The sequence below is a fragment of the Anomalospiza imberbis genome, chromosome 6 (assembly GCF_031753505.1).
Source record: "Anomalospiza imberbis isolate Cuckoo-Finch-1a 21T00152 chromosome 6, ASM3175350v1, whole genome shotgun sequence".
NCBI lineage: Eukaryota > Metazoa > Chordata > Aves > Passeriformes > Viduidae > Anomalospiza > Anomalospiza imberbis.
Window position 1 is genome coordinate 690,070 of NC_089686.1, and position 18,475 is coordinate 708,544.

An 18,475-nucleotide genomic window follows, 5' to 3' on the forward strand; every position below is an offset into this window, starting at 1 on the left:
CAGGAATTTCCCCATGGAAAGGGTGCTCAGGCCTGGCACAGCTGCCCAGAGGAGTGCAGTCCCCATCCCTGGAAGGATTTAACGGCCATGCAGATGTGACACTTGGGGACAGGGCTCAGGGGTGGCCCTGGCAGTGCTGGGGAAGGGTTGGACTCGATGGTCTCAGAGGGCTTTTGCAGCCTGAAGAGCCCTGTGATTCCAAGGTGCAGAAAGCACCGCAGCATCTTCCAGGAGAGGCTCAAACCCCTGAAGAGACAAGCCCCCCTCATGCTCTAACGAGCATTATACAAGCAGATTCCTGCCTTCCCTCTCCATCTGCTCAGGAGGACTTTGAAGTGCCTGTGAGCTGCAGCGAGGGAGAGCGGTGATGGAGGGGTGTCAGGGCAGCGCTGCTGGCAGCTGGTAGCAAATTAAGACACAGCTCTGCAACCCTTCCAGCAGCAGTGGCCCCACGGGGGACAGCAGCAGCAGCGCAGAGCATGCCAAGGGAAAGTGCCCTCCTCGCTTCTGTGCTGAGCTGGGCTCGGAGCACAGGGCTGGACTCAGCCTGGGAGCTTGGCCTGATCAGAGCAGCCCTGACGGGGCCAGAGCTGTAGCCAAGAGCTGGAGCAGCCACAGCAGTGCCAGTGCTGCCTCCCAGCCCCGCGTGCAGGGTTTGGGGTGATTTCTGAAGGTTTGGGATTTCTGTCTCCAAGGCAGGAGCAGCAGCCCCACGGACGGATGCACACTGCAATGAAGGACTGGCCAGGTGAATCCATCCCTGTGCCAGAGACCTCCAGCTCGGGAAGCATTTCCTCCCAGAAAGGGTTTTCAAGCACTGGAGGGGCTGACCTGCAGAGCTGGCTTTTCCATCAGACATCCAGGAGGTACTGGTCATTTTTTCAGGCTCCCCCCCTTTTCAGGGAACCAGCTGTGTGCCCCCTTCACACCTGTAAAACACAATCCAAAAGCCGTGAGCCAGGCCAGGCTGGATGGGAACTGGAACTGCCTGGGATAGTGGGAGGTGTCCCTGCCCTTGGCAGGGCTGGGATGGGATGAGCCTTAAGGTCCTTCCAACCCAAACCAGTCTGGGATCCTACAGGGATCACATCCTCAGCTCCCTGCCTGGGCTCAGGCATCTCCCCCATGAGCTCTGGGTGTGAAGCAGGGCTTGGGATGGCAGGAGGTACCACAGAGGCCAGGGCACAGCAAATAAAACAGCAGCACGTTGCTTGGATTAGGCAGATACATGGATTAGGTGGATACAGGCAGATATCAGCACACCTACCTGTCAAGTGTCAGCACAGAAACAGCTTCACAAGCCCAAACTCCCCAGGAAAAAATGAAAGGGAATCTGACGGATTCATAAAGCCCAGAAACAGAGCACTGGAACAGAGCAGAGAGGTACAGCTGCAGATAGCTGGGTTTAAAATGGGTTTATATTATCCTGTCTCCTGAGACAGCCAAACCCAAGCCTCTGCCATCACACTGCCCACGACTCCAGGCTGCTCCCAGGCACGAGGACTTGGCCAAGGCCCTGAGGAAAGGCCCTGAGAGCAGGAAGCTCAGGCTTTGAGGCAGACCATGGAAGGATGCTTAGAGCCACTGCTGCCTGGAAGGGTTCCAAAAACCTGTGGCTGTGGCACTTGGGGACACGGGTCAGGGGTGGCTTTGGCAGAGCTGGGGAAGGGTTGGTTCTGGAGGGGCTGAGGGGTCTTTTCCAGCCATGATGATTCCGTGAGTGGAAAGGATGCCTGTGTGCCACCTAAATCAGGATACTTCCCGTGCCCTGGCAGGAACAGCATGGGGGGCTTGAGTGAAGGGTGCCAGCAAGGTCAGGCATTTCTGTGCCCACCCCGAGAGAACACTCACCTGAGTGGAGGTCCTGAGTCCTGAGAAGAGGAACCCCGAGCTCTGAGGGGGCTGTGCGACAGGACACGGACGTGAGGCTGCACACAGGGACAGGTGCCCAGGGCAGGGGGGACTCACCAGCCTGAAAATAGTCAGAAAACTGAGTAAAATCAGAGAATCATGGAATGTCCTGAGCTGGAGGGACCCCCAGGGATCATCCCAGCCCCATCCCTGCCCAGACTCCCAGCAGTCCCACCCTGGGCATCCCTGGCAGCGCTGTCCAAAGGCTCCTGGAGCTCTGGCAGCCTCGGGGCCGTGCCCATTCCCTGGGGAGCCTGGGCAGTGCCAGCACCTCTGGGGAAGAACCTTTCCCTAAAATCCAGCCTGAGCCTGCCTGGCCCAGCCCCAGCCATTCCCTCGGGTCACACTTCATGCCAGGGTTCAGTGGGAATGGTGGGGGTGGTGGAAGGTTGGAATGATGCTTTCAGAGGTCTCTTCCAGCCCCAGCAATTCTGGAATTCTCTGCCCTGCACTATCACCCAAACCCCAGAGGTGCCTCCGGGCTTTTGCTGCTTGTCTTTGTGACAAGCATTTCCATCTGCAGGCAGAAAAAGGAGCCCGCTCCCTGTCCCAGGATGTGCTCCGTGTGTTAATCACCCACCGCCATAATTGCTCCCGAAGATTTTTCCTGTTGCATTTATACACTCCACCTGATTAGCAGTCATGGAACAGCAGCAATTTGCCATAATATTCTGAGAGCGCTTAATTTTCTCTTTGATGAAAGAGCTGTAAATGGAGGCACCTGTACTCAACAGCTCCTCTGATTACTTACTTCATTATTGTCACACTTCCCATTATTATTTGATATTTGCAAACAGCACTATTAGAGCTCATCCACTGCCTGGTGCCCACTGAAGGAAGAACAGGTGCTTTTTTCCTAATTACACAGGAATATATTTTCCATAGATCCTCCTCATGCCAATTATTTCTTTGAGATGCACGCCAATTATTTCTTTGAGATGAGCTGCACTGGTGAGGAAGTTTCCATGGGAATGGGCTCCCGAAGGGGAAAAGGAGGATGCAAAAGGTAGCAGGAATGCAGGCAGGTAACCTCGGTGGGATGGACAAGAGTAAAGATAAACAAGACTTTGCCCTGAGCAGCTGTGGCTGCCCCTGGATCCCTGGCAGTGCCCAAGGCCAGGCTGGACACTGGGGCTGGAGCAGCCTGGGACAGTGGGAGGTGTCCCTGCCATGGCAGCGGTGGCACTGGATGGGATTAAAGGCTCCTTTCCAACCCAAACCATTCTGGGATTCTGTGAAATCCTCTGAAGAATGATCCCTGGTCATTCCATAATGACCTCTAAGCCATGGATCATCTTCCCTTCCCTTCCCATCTTTGTTGCACCCCGTTGTGTTTTTCCCACAGGGAATTCCAGCTGACAGCAGGAAGGGCGGGAGGGGGCTGTGACACCACATCCACACAGCAGGCACTGCCTGCAGCTGAGGTGTTTGAAGTTCCAGCCTTCCCCAGATGCCACCTGGCTTGATGAGGAGAAAAGCAGGAGAACAAAGCTCCATTTTCCAAACCAGCCTGCAGAATCCACTAAAAAGCCCAACCAAATGAACAAAAGCAACATTTGCTGCTTATGGAACACAATGAGGTGCTTGATTTTGATTTACAAACCAGAGCCCCAGCTCCTCAGGACACCCAGGGAACTTCTGTTCCTGTCTGACCAGCTGGCTCAGGGATCTGGGAAAGGAGAACATTCCCAGGCTACTCAGGCTGTTATTTGCTCAAACACTGCCCAATTTACTGCATCACACAATTTAATCCAACGAGGGATTTCATCCCTCACAGCTCTGAGGGCTTCAGAGCCTCTCAGGGATGAAAGTCCCCAGAGCTGAGTCAGGGCTCGTGCACACACAGCATCCTCACAGGATACACCAGGGAGTAGGGCTGTGCTGCAGCCCTGACAAACGGGTTAGACCGCAGAAAACTTCACCAGCTGGGATGAGTCTGACCATGGCACGAAGGATCCCACCCATGGCATGGAAGTCCTCCCCAGGAGCAGGACAAGCAGCACCCATCAAACCTGTTTGTGTCACCCACGCTAATGACCAGCCGAACTGTGGCACCAGGTTCTCCATGTGAGAACCTCCCCACACTATTTTTTTTTACTCCTTCCCCCATTCTCACGTTCCTGTGCTGCTGATGTGTTTCCAGCATCCCCCTACTCCTCCAGCCTGGCAGGAGCCCCCAGGATTTCAAAAGCTCCCCCCAGGTTTTGCTCTGTGGTGCAGAAACACCAGGGGTGATTTCACTTCCCCTGCACTCCAATGACAGCCCCAAGGCTGCTGCTCGAAAATTCCCCAGCGGGAATTTCCTCCCAGCTCCGGGTACGAGACCCCCACCATTCCTGCGGAATTCCTGACGAGCAGATCCAGCTGGGCCAGGGGTGACCACAGCCCAGGGTGACCACGGCTGTAGTGACCATGGCCCAGGGGTGACCATGGGCCAGGGGTGACCATGGTGCAGTGGCCATGACTGCAGTGACCACAGCCCAGGGGTTGCTGATCTGATGCTCACACTTGATCTTACAGGGCTTTTCCAACCTTGATGCTTCCCTGATCCTGCGATTCTCACTCCTATTAATAATATTAGCAAAATGCTCCAATTAACTTTTTCATACATTGAAAATCAAATCAGGCTGGGCTTTGACAGGGTTTAGCCACTAATTTATTTTCAAAGGAGTGCAATAAAGGGGTTTCTTTAACATCGACCCTGCCATAAATTCCTATCCAATGCTTCTATTCCCGTTACCAGCGGCTGTTCTCCATGGAGGCTGCTCTGCACCGGCTGCAGCTCTGCCTGCACTCTCTATTTTCATCTCTTTAGCCTTTTGCCATCTCTTATTGACAGAAGAGCACACAGATTTTTTAAATGTCTCCATTCATATTGACTAAAACCTCAAGCTGAGCTATTTCAAAGGCTGGAGCAGTTCAGGGAACATATAAAATTCATTCAGATGTCTCATTTTTCTATTAAAGACATGCTGCAAAAGGGGAAAAATTATAAGAATATTTTTCCCCAATATCTTTGTTGGTTACGGGCATTCAAGACACAGCTCCGGGTTTTGCATTTGGGGTTCTATGGGAGAGCACCCAAACAAAGCACAGGAGTATTCCCCTGCCTCCAGCAGCCTTTGATTGAGAGCTTAGAAAGCTCTGGGAGGAGCTGCTCCAAATAAATGCAGCAGCACAAAAGGTTGGCTCGGCTCTGGTGCCACAAAACCTTTGCATGAAAGGATGTTTGCAGGAGGAATCCCATAAACCAAAACAGACCCAAGCTGGGATGTTCCCATTAACGGAATCCAGGGTTTCCCAAACTGACTGGATGAACCTGAAATGTGGCATTTAAACTGAACACGTTTGTAGCATTCTGTTGCCAATTTGAAATTATTTCTTTCATATGTGCCATGAACAGAGGAGCACCTTCAGTGGTACAGGATGTGCACACAGAGGCACCAGCAGGTGCAGGGATTATCTACAGCTCTGCAAATATTTGGAGGCTGAGATCAGGAGGAAATCCTGCAATTTGTGGGATTACAGCTTTGTCACGGGGTCCTGGACACGTTGTAGATCCTCCATCTGCAGAAATCTTCACTGTGCACATCCAAGATCCCCAGACTGGGCTGGGCTGGTTTTCAGCTGAAGGTGGGTTGGTTTAAATTAGACATCGGTGAGAAATCCTTCCCTGGGAGGGTGGGCAGGGGCTGGGCTGGAATTCCCAGAGGGCATGGATCCCTGGCAGTGCCCAAGGCCAGGCTGGACATTGGGCTTGGAGCAGCCTGGGGCAGTGGGAGGTGTCCCTGCCGTGGCAGGGGTGGCATGGGACCTCTCCTCTCTCTTCAGCTTGGCTGTTCTATCTGAAAGCTCTGTGCTCCAAAGGGGCTCCTCTGCTGGCTGCTGCCACTTGGAGCACTCCTTAACAGTGAAAAAGCAGGGACTGAAACACTCCCGAGTGTGGCACACAGCCCCGGCTGCCCTGAGGGGTCTGCACGGTGACTGTCACCTCAGGTTCACCCGAAGTGCCCTTACCCTGTCAGAGCAAACCGCTGCCCTGGCGTCCTCTGTCCCTGAAAAATCCCCGTGGGCTCCTTCTGTCAGCTCCGTCTCCTCTCCCTGCCCACAAATAATCCTGATGGATTATTCATTCCATCGTGTTCCCTGCTACCTGCTAGCTCCGTCCCTCTGCCCTCGGCTCTGGAGTGCTCCCTGGGAGCTTTGCACCCTCCTGCACTCCCCATGTCCCGCTCTCTCCCTCCCTGACAAGCAGGGCCGATGTGGGGGCTCTCTCACAATTCAGAGCCTACCCTGGGGTGGGGTTTAGCAGGTATCTGATTTATCCGAGCACGCTCTAATCTCTTTTCTCCCCGTTGAGATAACTGCATCGAGTGTGTGCCCACAATTAACCTTCTCCTGAAGGATGAAACAATGAGGCCTCAGCCTCCATTTGCTTCCCTGCCCTGCCTTTGTCTTCCTCTCATTTCAGATGCAATTATGCCTCCCTGTCTTTTATGTTCTTTCCCAATTTTGAGCCTTCTGTTCTCTGACTCTATTTCTACAGGCAGGAGTCTATTCCTTCATGCTCATGCTCAGTAATCTCTCCTGTTTCTGGGCGCCTGGAGGATTCTTTCCACCCCTCCATGCCCCCAGCAGTGCCTCTCCTCCCTCTGCAGCAGGAGCTGTGGTTCCGAGCAGCCTCCGCCGGGACCAGGCGGTGCTGCTGCAGCTCCTCTGCCTCGGCCTCTCCCCGGGAGGATCCTGCTGCTGCTCCCCTGGCTGAGCTGCAATCGGCTTTTCTGAGCTCTGCCATCGCCAGCCCATCGCCCTCCTCCCCTTCTCTCCTCGGAATAACAGATTGCAGCCTTTGGTGCTGTTTCCTGGCCATTATCACCCACATCACTCTGCCTCCGGCAGCTTCCCCCGGTAAACACCAGCTGAAGGAGCTGCTGGTGCCCTTTCCCAGCGCTCTTCCAACAGATTTTCGGGCAGTTTTTCTGGTCAGAGATCACCTGACAGAGCTGGACACAACGCCGGGGAATTCCGGGCTGATGGGGACTAAACTGCAGGTGACACCACTACAGCCAAGACCCGGTGGTCAGCTGGTCAGCAGTGACGAGCTGGGAGCCCTTGTGGGTGGGAATGCAGTGAATCCACCTCCCTCGACCCATCCACTGCCCTTTTCACAGTGCCTGAAAGAATCAGAGAATCCTGGAGTGGTTTGGGCTGGGAGGGTCCTTAAATCCCACCCAGGGCCACTCCTGCCATGGCAGGGACACCTCCCACTGTCCCAGGCTGCTCCAGCCCCAGTGTCCAACCTGGCCTTGGGCACTGCCAGGGATCCAGGGGCAGCCACAGCTGCTCTGGCAATTCCAGCCCAGCCAGCAATTCCCAATCTCCCATCCATCCCTGCCCTCTGGCAGTGGAAGCCACTCCCTGTGTCCTGTCCCTCCATCCCTTGTCCCCAGTCCCTCTCCAGCTCTCCTGGAGCCCCTTCGGGCCCTGCAAGGGGCTCTGAGCTCTCCCTGGAGCCTTCTCCTCTCCAGGCTGAACAATTCCCTCAGCCTTTCCCCACAGGAGAAGTGCTCCATCCCCCTGATCACCCCCTCCACCCAGGCGATCCTGTGCAGGATGCTCAGGAAGCAGCAAACTCCACCAGCCCGAAGCACAACATCACCTAAGGTCCTGGGGATGGTCCCTGTGCCCAAGAGCATTGGCCAAGATCCCTTTTCCTTTGCTCCATGGGAATCCCTGGAGTCTCTGCCCAAGCAGGAGCTGGGGGCACCCCAGAGCCTCCCCCACCAGAGGTGCCCTGAGCCATTTCCCTCTGGAGGGAGGTGACACCGGAGTCTGGTGACACCAGAGTCAAACCCAGCTCCTGCCCATCAGCGCTGCCTGACACAAAACCTTTGAGCAGGAGCTGGGGACATCAGAGAGTGCCAGGATGCTCAGCCCCCGTGATGAACCTCTCTCGCCCCCTCAGAGCAGCCTTTCCTCATCAGAAATCATCCCCATTCTCTGGGAATCAAGGCCCTGCCAGAAACAGTGCTCTCTCCCCGGGCTGTGCCAGGTGATGCTGATGGCTCAGCTCTGCCTGCCCTGATTGCTCATCTTCCCTGCTCCATCAGCTCCCCAAAGCTCCCTGCTGCCCTGGAACCTGAGAAACACCCGCCTGGGATCATGTCACAGCCACCTCCTCATCCAGAACCCTCCCCTGGGCTCAGGGCCTTCACAGGCAGCTGAGGTCTCCTGTAGGACACCTCCCTCAGAGTCCCAAGGGTCTTGTGGGAGCACCAGGCTCAAACAGGATTGGATTTTCCAGGTACTCAGACCTTAAGCCTGGCATTTCCCCAGGGAAAGGACCTGGAGGGACAGGGAATGGTTTCAAACTGCCAGAGGGCAGGGGTGGATGGGAGACTGGGAACTGGGAATTCCTGGCTGGGCTGGACTTCCCAGAGCAGCTGTGGCTGCCCCTGGATCCCTGGCAGTGCCCAAGGCCAGGCTGGACACTGGGGCTGGGAGCAGCCTGGGACAGTGGGAGGTGTCCCTGCCGTGGCAGGGGTGGGATGGGATGGGATGGGATTTGAAGTCTCTTACCACCCAAACCTTTCTGGGATCTCTGATTTTGGGATCCTGGAGCCTGACCCCACAACACTTCAGTGTACCAGGTGGGAGCTGCACATTCCTTTGGAGAGACCAGCTCCTAGGGATGGTTTGGAATGAATCACCCCAGCAGGTCCACGATCCCTTTGGAACCTTCCTCCAGGAGAAAAAGCCTCAAAACCCCAAACACCTGATTTAAATGGGAACCATTAAACCCAGCTGGACCTCCCACCCCAGAAGTGACACAAACAGGAAGGAGCTGCGCTCAGAGCTGCAGGATGTTCTAGTCCCAGTCAGTCGCGTGCCCTCAGTCACCAGGGCTTTGCACCATACCCACGAACAGCTGCTACATTCCCAGAGTGCAAAGTGACTCTTTTTTACCCCCTCCCCTCCACACAATCCTATGGAAAAGCCGGCTGACATCTCACAGTTGGCTGAGAGAAATTAAAAATCACCACAATATTCATTACACTTTTCAGTTGTATTTGTAATAATGGACCTTAGTAATTAATTACCCTGTGATCTATTCCAGCCGAATCCACCTCTAGAAGGAAAATAGGCTCTGCTCTGGGTTTTATTACTTTATGTGGCTGTTATTTAAAAATCTATTTTTATTCACCAGTGAAACCAAAACATGTTGATAGAATGAGGCAAACCCCTTAATTTTTCACAGAGCAATTGCCCAGCCAGAGCACTTCCCTGATAAATCCTGACAGCAGAGGATGTATTACACTCTGCACAGTTACTATTTATATAAAAAAGAACTAATAGGAACAAAATAGGAATATAACGCTATATTTCTTCTTCTACCCAAAACGCTTCATTTGTATCCCCCTATCAAGTCTGAAAACCTGGCTGGGTGCTGGCACCATCCTTTACCTCAAGGTAATGCAAAAGCCACTGAAACTCGGGGGTCATGAACCTGGGGATTTGCCCAGCAGCTTTTTGCTGCCGTGGCTGCAGGGCCAGGAGGGACCCCCAGGCCCCTCCTGTTGAGATTCCTGCTCCGAACTCACCCCTGAGGGAGCCTCTTCCCAGCCAAACTTCTCACAAGCAGCTTCCCCAGCCTCCAGAAAGCTCAGATTTTACCTCCTTTTTTTTTTTTTCTTTCTCACTAAAAATACCCGTGGAGGTCTAAAAAATAATTTCTACTTTCAATAATAATGAGAAATTGAACATTGTTATACAGCAAGTTGTCTCTGATCACAAAGCACCGAACCACAGGCTCCCGGAGAGATGAGAAGGAAAAGCTGAAATACTGCTGGGAAGTCACCTTACTTTGATAATAATTCATTTTCTTTTTTTGACCAGGGAAGGCAAATGAGAGCCTGCAGCAGGCTCTTGGGGCTGGTAATGTTGCATGTTCCACAGGACCACAGAATCCCAGAAAGGTCTGGGTTAAAGGGACCTTAAATCCCATCCATCCCACCCCTGCCACGGCAGGGACACCTTCCCCTGCCACAGGCTGCTCCAAGCCCCAGTGTCCAGCCTGCAAACTGAAGGAAAAGCTGGGCATGGGCCAAACGAGAAACAAACTGAATTATATGAGCTGCACAACAAGCCCTTGGTAGAGATGGGAACTTTACCTAAACTCATCAGTCATGGTTCAGCTCCTCGATTTCCAAATGCCTCCTCCTTTATCAAGAAAAATGGGCCTTTCTTCCCCCCACTTAGGTGCCATCTAATTTCTTACAGCTTAAAAAAATGCCACCCTTGTCTGCAGTTTTGTTAATAAAGAAAATAAACATTTCAGCACTTTCCAAATGTAATGTCAGATGATGCCTCGCAGTTGGAAAGCAAACCTATTTCCTGTAGTAATTCTATTTGTCTTTTGGTGAAGGGAATCGTGGATCATTATCACCAAGAACAAAGGGGGGAAAGAGGAAATCCCAAGGTGGCCTTTGGAAGGGAGGTGTGTCTTAGGCTGGAAATGGGGGTGTGTGTTCTGTCCCCATCTGTGAGAGCTGGGGCAGGTCTCTGCTGTTCTCTGGGCAGGTTTCTTTGTCTCTCCCACAGCCAATCCTCCCTCCAGGAGATCTCTGCTGTTCATGACCACTGAGTGTCCCTGCATGGCTGAGAAAATTCCATCATCCATGGGGAGATGCTCACCCAGGGGAGGAGCCAAGCATTCCTACCTGGATCCAATCTGACCTTGGAACACCACAGCAGCCTTTGCCCACTGCATTCCCAGAGGAGCAGCTTTCTTCCCCACTGCATTCCCAGAGGAAGCCCAGGCCCATCTCCAGCAGCCCTGGAGCTTCAGAGGAAAACTCCAGCCTTGTGCAGGATCCCTGCTCCAGCAGAAGCACAGCTGGCACTGCAGGAGGGCTGAGCCACCATGGGATGGGACTGCTGCCACCACCCTGACCCACAGGCTGCCAGGACTTGCTCTGACCCTGGCACTGTTGGGTTTTTTTTGTATTGCTGCATTGTTTATTTTATTTTTAATTTATTCTGTAATAAAGAACTGCTCCCATATCTTTGCCTGAGAGCCCCTTAATTTCAAAATTACAATAATTCATAGGAACAGGGTTTGCATTTTCCATTTCAGGGGAGGCTCCTGCCCTCCTTAGCCCACACCTGGCTTTTCAAACCAAGACAAGGTGCCACACTGTCAATGTCACCTGAACCCTGCAGTGAACCTCTGTGTCCCCTGAACTCTCCTGTGCAGGGTGTGATCCCAATTTCCTGTGGCAGAAGGTATGTGAGGCTGAGCGAGCCGAGTGTGGGTCACTGTGCTGGAAGGGGTGCCTAGAGGAGAGAACCCTGCAGAGCAGAACAGAACAGAACAGAATCCTTAACAACAGAATAATCCCTGTGCCAGGGCAGGGCTCGTGCTGCGCTCCTTCACATCCCATTAACACCGCTCCCTGCCACTGATGCCTTGTGAAGGCTGCCCTGGAGCAGGGGCTGGATGGAGTCACAGAATAAAGCAGGGATTTATTCAAAGGATCTCCTCCATGGATCCACCTTGGGCAGCACCAGAGCCCAGCCAGGCCTGCACCCAAGATGAACCCAAATGGTCCCAAAATGCACGAGCGCTCCCGGGGGCTCTCACTGTGATCAGCTCTGCTCCATGGGCACATTGCAGTTCATTGTCCCATTCCAGCTTTAGCCCGTGCAGTCCCATCCTGCTTGTTTTTCTCTCTCCAGCCCACGTTGTTTGTGCTCCTGGGCCTGAGGTTTGGATCATTTGTCCTTGGTGCCCAGCTGGAGAAGGAATTGTTTTGTCTCCCTGCTCTGTGCAGAGAGCTCAGCATCCCCTGATATGGAGCCCTGACCCACACACTAAAGCAGCACAGAACCTGAAAATAGAAAAGCCAAAACGTTAGGCATAATTTCCCCCTGAGGCATCACCACCCTGGCTCTCGTGCCACCCTGCAGGACACAGCGGGACTGAGACCGAGGGAACAAGGTCGGGCAGTGACCTTGGACAGGGAAACAGCAACAGGGGAGAGAAGCTGGGAGGGCACGGCTGGGCCTGGGGACAGCCAGGGTGACACAGCTGCACCTGGGAACAGCCACACACCTGGGGACAGCATCACCCCAGGATCAGGGCAGGGAGTCAACTCCCACTCCCGAATCACTGAGTGATTTGGGTTGGGAGGGACATTAAATCCCACCCAGTGCCCCGCTGCCATGGCAGGGACACCTCCCAGTGTCCCAGGCTGCTCCAAGCCCCAGTGTCCAACCTGGCCTTGGGCACTGCCAGGGATCCAGGGCAGTCACAGCTGCTCTGGGAATTCCATCCCTGCCAGGAATTCCTTCCAATATCCCATCAATCCCTGTCCTCTGGCAGTGGGAAGCCATTCCCTGGTCCTATCCAGAACCTGCCTTTATTTTCAGTGTCCAAGCTCACACTTGGAACTTGCCCTCATTCCCAACAGAAAGTCCCAGCTGTTCACACATCAAACCTCGCTGTGTTTATGCCATCAAATCCTGCCTTCATCATTTCCCTCCACCTTTGAAACCAAAACAAACAAAACCCAAGATGCCTGAAATCTGACTGGGTTGGAGCAGTATTTCTGCACAGTATTTCCCTCCCCCTGCCCGAGCTGCCCCTGTGTTCCAGGGGATGCCAACTTCCAGGGAACGCTGTGCTGTGACCGCGTGCCACCCCGGCAGGGGCGGCACGGGAGCTGGACTGGCATTCCTGGTGCATGCACCACGGAGGAAGAAGCAGGGGATGAATGCTGGCTCACTGGAGATAAAGCTGGGCATCAGAGCAATGCCTGAGGGGCAGTGCTGGGGACATCACAGCCATGGAATCCCTGGGGCTGGAAAAGTCCTCCCAGCCCCGGGAGTCCCAGCTGTGCCCCATGCCCACCTTGTCCCCAGCCCAGAGCTCTCAGTGCCACCTCCAGGAATTCCTGGGACACCTCCAGGGATGGGCACTCCAACCCATTCCCATGCCTGACAACCCTCTCCAGGAAGAAATTCCTGCTGATGTCCATCCTGAGGTCCTTTGGAGTGCTGGGCATGAAGATCCATGTGGCAGCAAAGCCACACGGGTTAGACACATCAGAAACCATGGATGCACTTGGGAATGGGCACCATGAAATGGGGGGTTTTCCCCAAAACCAGGTGGTGGGATCAGTGCCCCGTGAAGAGTGTCTGCAGCAATGCCCAGAGCGGGCAGCAAACAGGAGGGGCTGGAGAGCACAGGGCAGCAGGACAGCCAGGGGACAGCTGCCACCACGGAGCCAACACTGGAACAACGGGGGGCTGCGGGGATGGGGACAAACCCCTCAGGGGGGACTGGCAGGGACGGGGAGGTGAGGGGGAGCCTCGTGTGTTAGGAAGGGGTTTGGTGGTCAAAGCATGATGGGGGTGAAGGGGTTGAGTGTTATGGGGTGAGGATCAGGGGAAGGCCAGCAAGGCAGAGATCCTGGTGGGAGCCTGCTCCATCCTGGTGGGAGCCTCTTCCAGACCACCCAGCCATGAGGAGGAGGCAGAGGAAATATTCCATCAGCAGCTGGAGGAAGTCTCACAATCCCCAGCCCTTCTCCCCACTTCACCTCGACAGATGTCTGCTGGAAATATGACACAGCTGAGAAGGAAAAGTTTTTAAAAGCCTTCAACAAATTAGAGAGAGGGCAGAAAAGAGCTGCAGAAATAATTTGGCTATTAGAAAAAGTTCTTTACCCAGGGAGATTTAAAGAGTTTAATCTGTTTAGTTCATCAGAAGGACGATTAGGAGAAGCCTTGATTACAGTGAAGAGCCTTCCCAGGGAGGAAACAACAGGTACCAGAGGTCTCTAATCCGGGCCAGACAGGCAGGAGGAGCAGCTGGGGGCAGGAGCTGGAGCCAGACAAACTCCAGGAGAGCCGGCACAGCCGGGGGAACTGAGGTGCTTTAACCCCTGCAAAGTTGGTGCAGAGAACAGCAAATGCACCTCTCTGCTTCGGCAGAACCCCCAGGTGAGCGCTCAGAGCATCCAGCACCCACCTCCTGCAGCCAGCAGATTCCCCCTGCAGAGCTCCAGAGCTCTGCTGCTGCTCGGACAGAGCTTGCCAGGACCACGGAGCCCAACCTGGGAGCAGGCACACCTTGCCAGGGCCAGGGCTGGCTGCCTACCCCCAGCAGCAAGGCACTAGGAAATTATCCTGTATTGTTTTTAATAATACTTAACATTATCCTGTATTGCTTTTAGTAATAATTAACATTATCCTGTATTATTTTTAGTAAGAATTAACATTATACTGTCTTGTTTTTAAAAATAATTAACATTATCCTGTATTCTTTTAAATAATAATAATTAACATTATCCTATATTCTTTTTAGTAATAACTAACATTATCCTGTATTATTTTTCAACCAAGGGTGGGGGATGACTCTGGGCAGGAGTTTCCACTAGGATCTGCTGAAATTCTGGGAACATTCCTGGCTACAAAGCACCCGTGCTGGCTCTCTCTGTTATATGTCTGGAGCTTGTTTGCTTCCATCTGGAATATTCTTTGTGAGAGGCAGGAATTGCTTCTGGAAGGATCAGTACAAGGTGGTGATATCAACAGCACAAGGCCATTTCAGTCAAACATTTTTTCCACTCCTGTTAAAAAAAGCCCCCACAACAAAATGCAATTAACTGTGGGTGGGAAAACGTGGTTGTTTTCACCAAGAAATTGCATTATATTCCAATTTTCTGCTATCAATGTTTAGCAAAATTAAGCTCTGAGGTATAAAACTCTATAAAGCTTAATCGGTGTTTTGGATGCTAAGACAAATGTAAAGGTATTTATCAATGAAAATGCACTATCAATTTGTTTGGGTTTTAATGATCCCAGCTAATAAAGAGAAAATTGCAGAAGAGGGATGCAGTCAGAGCTGGGTCTGGTGGAGCAGCTCATCGGGAGAGGCTGGGGCTGGGGGAGCTCGTCAGGCGCTGTCGGGGGCAGGAGCAGATGGAGCGTGGGGTGATGGAAGAGCCCCAGGCAATGGCAGCAGGCAGGGCTGGGCTGCGCACCCCGTCACGTGTGGCTCTGTGGAAAGCTGGGACCCCCACAGCGGTCTGCAGATCACACCCCCCGTGCCCAGGGCTCATGAGCCGCAGCGGGAGCCTTGGGAATGCCGGGAGTGAGGTGAAAATCCGGGAATGTCCTGAGCTGGAGGGACCCCAGGGATCATCCCAGCCCCTGGCCCTGCCCTGACCCCCACCAACCCCACCCTGGGCATCCCTGGCAGCGCTGCCCAAAGGCTCCTGGAGCTCTGGCAGCCTCGGGGCCGTGCCCATTCCCTGGGGAGCCTGGGCAGTGCCAGCACCCCTGGGGAAGAACCTTCCCTGAAATCCATCCTAAACCTCCCCTGGCCCACCCCCAGCGTTCCCTTGGGTCACACTTCATGCCAGGGTTCAGTGGGAATGGTGGGGGTGGTGGAAGGTTGTAATGATGATCACAGAGGTCTCTTCTAACCCAAACAACTCAGGGATTCTCTGCCCTGCACCATCACCCAAACTCCAGAGGTGCTGCAGACCAACTGGGATATCTGAATTCTCCTCCACTCGTGCCCAGCTGACCCCCACCTCAGCGGGGACACAAACACATCCTGACTCCTAAACTGGATATCCTGTATTTTCACAATATCCTTTTCCCACTCCTTACCCTGGTGAAACCTCTTCCTTGTCCTACCTGGAGCTGTTGTGTCCTGGGGTCACTGCTGCAACCCAAACCCAGCCTCTGTTGCCCTGGTTTTTAAAAGTGTTAAGTTTTCTTTCATGGTTCGTTTGAAAGTTCTCATCAAACTTCTTCAGCCTTCTGATAATGTTTACATATTTGAGAGTCAGAGGTCCCACACAGTTTCATGCAGAAATAGAATATTTACATATTTCTCTGTGGGTGGAGAGAAAGGATGGATTGATCTTTGGACCAGTGTGGTTGGAGAGGTGGTAATTCCATCCTCCAGTCCATGGTCACCTTTGGAATTCTATAAACACCAGATGTTTGAATGAAACTGGCTCTTTTTCTCTTTTGAATTTCTCAGGCTTCTGTGTACTCATTTCGTGTCCAATAGCAACAAGACTCCCCAGCCAGTGCTTCCACCAGAGGAGAACCTTCTGGACTGCAGCACCTTTACTACTTCCACCCCAAACCCACAGCCCCCAGCTCCCCAGGCCACAGAGCCCTGCCAAGGCCCCGGAGGGATCTCCTGCAGTGGGCGAGGTGAGGCTCCCAGGCTGCAGGGTGTGGCACCTGCAGTGCAAGGAGGCTCCCTGCATGTGGGAAATGGATTTGTAGAAAATTCTTAACGTTTGACAGAAGTATGCATCTGTACGTAAACTTTGAGGTAAAAAATTTCACATAGTATGCATCTGTATGTAAATTTTGAGATAAAAAAAATGCTGATTTAAAAAATACTATAAAATAAGACAGATATTGTTAAGAGAGAAATAGAACAAGAAGTAAGTTTTAAAATATCATTTTACAAATAAGACTAAATAATTTGGAGAAATAAAGCTATGAAAGGCCTATTGTAGTAAGACTCATGAAGAGTAATTTTAGATGATTAGTTTTAAAGTATTTACGACAGCGTGACAAAAGCTGATAGGCTAAGAAACACTTACAGTATATTGTAATTAAGAAATAGTTGGCTTCTGATTGTGATAACGTGAATTATAACATCTGTATTGTCTCACCCTTCACACAAGACTAAAAACGGAATAAAGGTTTTTAAACCACCTCTCATTCCCCCCATCTCCGGGTCAGGAAAGAACTTAATCCCACACCTGCAGCCCTTCCCGGCCCCTCAGCCCTCCCCGGCAGAAAGTCCCCCGACGAGCAGAGCTGGGCTGGGAGGCACCGACACAGGCACTGCCCCTGAGCAGGGACGGGGAATCGCTTCCCACGGCAGCTCCCAGAGAACTGATCAGCCCTTGGCTCATTAGCCCAACAGCAATCAATGGCTCTAACGAGCTCCGCTGCCGTTCCTGCACGGCACAGAGCCATGCCGGGGATGGATTTACTCAGCACGGCACAGAGTGCCGCGGGAGGGCAGGGATTTAGGGAGGGAGCAGGGGCAGCTCAGCACCTCGCCTTGCTGCTCCAGCCCTACAAGGCGCTGCCCCTGGAGAGGCTCGTTCTCTCGCCCCAGAGGGGAACAGCCCGAACTTGTGCCTTTGGCTCCTCTTCCTCCTTGTGTGGGGCCAAGAAAGGGACCCACAGATTCAGACAAGTCCTTTCAGGGAGGCTGATGTACTGAAAGCGGTTTAAAGCTTGAATGTTTCACACAGGATCACAGAATCCCGGGATCCCTGAGGCTGGAAAAGCCCTCCCAGCCCAGGGAGTCCCAGCTGTGCCCCATGCCCACCTTGTCCCCAGCCCAGAGCTCTCAGTGCCACCTCCAGGGGACACCTGCAGGGATGGGCACTCCAACCCTCCCTGGGCAGTGCCCAGGCCTGAGCAGCCTTTCCATGGGGAAATTCCTGCTGGTGTTCAGACTACACACCACAGTTCCTGTTACACACCAGCACCGTGCACAGGAAATAAAACACTTTGCAAGTATTTCTGAAAACCTTAAATCAAGCCACAGCCATTTTGAACAACTCTACATTTTCACCTCCCCCATGGGAAATTGTCTCCAATAAAGAAACCAGGAGAGTGACAATCAAGAGCTCTCCAACCTCAGAGCTCACTCCCATGGAGAGGAGGATTGAGTGTCTCACAACACGGGCCAGCAGGGAAGGAATGAGTCTTTTGGAAAAAAGGCTCCGAGGCAGAAGTGCATCCATTCCTTATCCATGGAGGTGGTGGGGCACAGCTCCCGTGGCACAGCCAGCAGACGAGCACGGGGGGACTCTTCCAGCTCCGCCTGTTCTATTCTGTTCTATCCTGCTGCATTTTGCTCTTGCAGCTGGAGCTGGGACACCTTCCCAGCAGGGCCGGGGTGGGTCCAGGAGGGCTCAGCAGGAACACGGTGAGGACTCTGCTGGGACAGCACCTCCTGAGCCCGGGGCAGAAATGCTTCCCGAGCAGGAGAGGAGAGGCTGTGAAAACCCGTTCAGTCTCCTGGGCAAATGTAAAAGGTTCAGTCAAGGCCAGCAGCAGACGAGGCCCACAGAGCAGAGGTTATCACGGCCGGGTGCATCTTGGCACCCAGCCAGGAGCACCCTGTGACCTTGGGGACACCCCTTAAACACCTTTTAACTCCATCAGCCTGCTGCACACTCACTGACCCTTGTGCACAGTAAACTTTTTCTTTAAACCAGTTTCCGTGGCCCAAGAGCTGCTGAGTACGTTTCCTCTTTGGATCTGCTTTTTTAGAGCATGTGTGTCCTCGGGCTGTGTTTTTAGTCCTTTTTTATCATCATGTTCAGGTTTTGGGCCTGGCCCACACTGCCTTCAGAGGGTGAGGGCTGGTGGGTGGCACATCTGTCCAGGTGTGCTCATCCTGTGTTCACTGGGGGTTATCCCATCCCAGCAGGCATTTTAACACAGGCACACTGGTATCAGCTATTGCACGGAGCTCCGTGAACAACAGAAATAAAAA